The sequence below is a fragment of the Echinops telfairi genome, unplaced genomic scaffold (genome assembly GCF_000313985.2).
Source record: "Echinops telfairi isolate 266 unplaced genomic scaffold, ASM31398v2 ScPeMD7_70;HRSCAF=299, whole genome shotgun sequence".
Lineage (NCBI taxonomy): Eukaryota > Metazoa > Chordata > Mammalia > Afrosoricida > Tenrecidae > Echinops > Echinops telfairi.
In genome coordinates, this window is record NW_022103968.1 from 65,663,461 (window position 1) to 65,666,259 (window position 2,799).

Consider the following 2,799-nt stretch of genomic DNA (forward strand, 5'->3'; position numbering starts at 1 on the left):
GGAGGTGGCCCAAGACAGTATCCCCCTCAAGAGCATCTCATGGATGCCCACATGGGCATCTGGAGGCCCTGGATGCTAGAACCCATGACAGCCCGCAGAATAGAATTCCCATTGGACCAATACCTTGCCAAGGCCCCACTCCCTCCCCTGGTGGCAGGGGTGCAAGTAGGCTCTCCAGCTAGATAGCGCCAGCTATCTAGAGAGGAACCCAGCACTGGTGAAATAGAAACCACTCAGCTTGAACCTGCAGTGAAGGGGCTCAAGAGGGTATTAGATTTGTTGCTATTTTCTTCTGAGGAAGGAAACACAAAGCTTCTTTTCCCGCCAGCGAAGACAAAACCCAGCATTTCTGGTTTTGCTGTGGGGACCCACAGTCCTTTGCCAGATTGCCCTCTGATCAGAAGCCGCTCCTCTCTGGGATATCCACTCTAATAGCCCACTTCCACCCTAGGATTATATGTAAGGAGTGAGTAGTTCTGAGTTGTGCAGGAATCCATTATAAAGGGGTCCTCTGTTGTAAACACAAGAATGGAAGGACTGCACTCTCCCTTCACAATATGCAGGGCTGATACGTGGCTCTGGTAGATTAAATATACTTATCCCGGCACCTCTAGAACCTGCTCCCTCCACCTTAGTAATATACTTTCTTTAACTTACTACGTAAAATTGCATCTCCCATAACCCTCTTCTCCAACTAATTAAATATTACTATATTTAACAGGAAAGCTTCCTATGATTAATGCCACCATTAAAACCTACTCCTGAGCACCTATACCCTCATCCTCTTACTCACCCAACTAACACTCCCTCCTCATCTACACACAATACGTTTTCCAGCACCTATTTGACCTTCTCCTAACCTAAAGAGCCCCTTTCCCAACACACCTTAAGCTCAACTAAAATGCAATGTAAACAACATCCAATATGAGTAACTACCACAAAAAATCAAGAGAAACAAAAGGCAAATACAGAAGACTATTCAAACCCAGTCGATTGCACAGAAGAAACCATTGAATTGCCAGGTAGAGAATACAAGAGAATGATGCTTAGGGCCATACAAGAAATTAAGGGATCAATCCTAAAAACAGATGAATCCTCACGCCCAAGAGAAATCCAGGAACTAAGGAATGATGCAGAAGAAATTAAGAGCAAGGTACAGGATCTGAACAATAGAATGAAAAAACGGAAAATCGAAATCAGAGACCTTGAAGATAACCCAGCAGAATTCAGCAAGCAAGAGAAACAACCAAACAAAAAGGCAAAAGAATATGAAGAAAATCTGAGGATTATGTGGGACACCATGTAGCAAAATCATATCCGAATTATTGGGGTGCCTTTACAGGAAGAAACAAATAAGAAACAGCTAAACAGCTAAAATAGTAAGGGAATTCTTGGAAGAAAATTTTCCAAATATCACAAAGGAGGAGAACCATTCAGGAAGCAGAGAGAAAACCAATTAGACTGAACACCCCCCAAAACCCATCAAGACATATAGTAGTCTAATTAGCCAACTTCAAGGAAAAGGAGAGAATCATGAGCGCACCTAGAGATAAAATTAAAAAGTAGTCACATATAAAGGCAAACAGATAAAAATAAGCCCAGACCTCTCTTCAGAGACCATGCAGGAAAGAAGAAATTAGAGCAACATATTCTAAAAGTTGAAAGACAACAAATGCAATCCAAGAATCCTTTATCCAGCAAAACTCTCCATCAAATTTGAAGAAGTAAAAGTTTTCTTAAATAAGGAAACATTTGAAGAATCTGTAAGAACAAAACCAGCATAAAAAAACAAACAAACACTTTCCAGTTCTTTATGGGTAGAAAACCAACAACCGCAGTATACAAGCATGAGACCACCACAAAGTGTAACACCATCCAGAAACCAGTACCCTAAACATTAAAGATCCAGTGGAGAAACCAAGACAAGAATAAACTCCTCACACACACACACCACCCTATAAAAGGGAAGAAAGGAAAATATCAAAAACAAAATATACAAGATAACAATGACTAATCTACATTTAGATTTAATTACACTAAATGTTAATAGTTTAAATGCACTGATTAAAAGTCAAAGAGTAGCAGACTGGATTAGATAACAAAATCCATCAATCTGCTGCCTTCAAGAGACACTTCTCAAATTCACAGACAATATAATGAGAGATGAGAATGGGTATTACATAATGCTCAGGAAAGGAATAGACCAAGAACTCATAAACATAACAAACATCTATGTGCCCAACGAAATACCCTCAAAATTCATCAACCATCTCCTCAAAGAGATGAAAAGAGAAATCATCAGATCAACAATAATAGTAGGTGATTTCAATACCCTGTTCTCAAAGAAAGATCATTAAAGACACAGAAGAGCTGAACGACACAGTTGAACTCAACCTCCTAGACATTTTCAGAGCTCTGCAACCAACCACAAAAAAATACACATTCTTCTCCAATGCACATGGCTCATATTTGAAAACAGACCACAAGCTGGGTCACAAGGCAAGCTTGAGAAAATTCAAACATATAGAGATCATTCAAACCATCTTCTCTGACTACAGTGCCATAAAGCTGGAAATCAACAATAAAAAGAACAACAACCAAAAAAGACAAACAATTGGAGACTTAACAGAACATGACTCAAAAAAGAATGAGTTATAGCCAAAATTAGAGAGGGAAATAGGAAGTACCTATAAACCAATGAGAATGACAATACAACTTACCCAAACCTATGGGATGCAGCAAAGGTAGTTATCAGAGGCCACTTTATTGTAATAAAGCCACACACACAAAAAAGAAGAA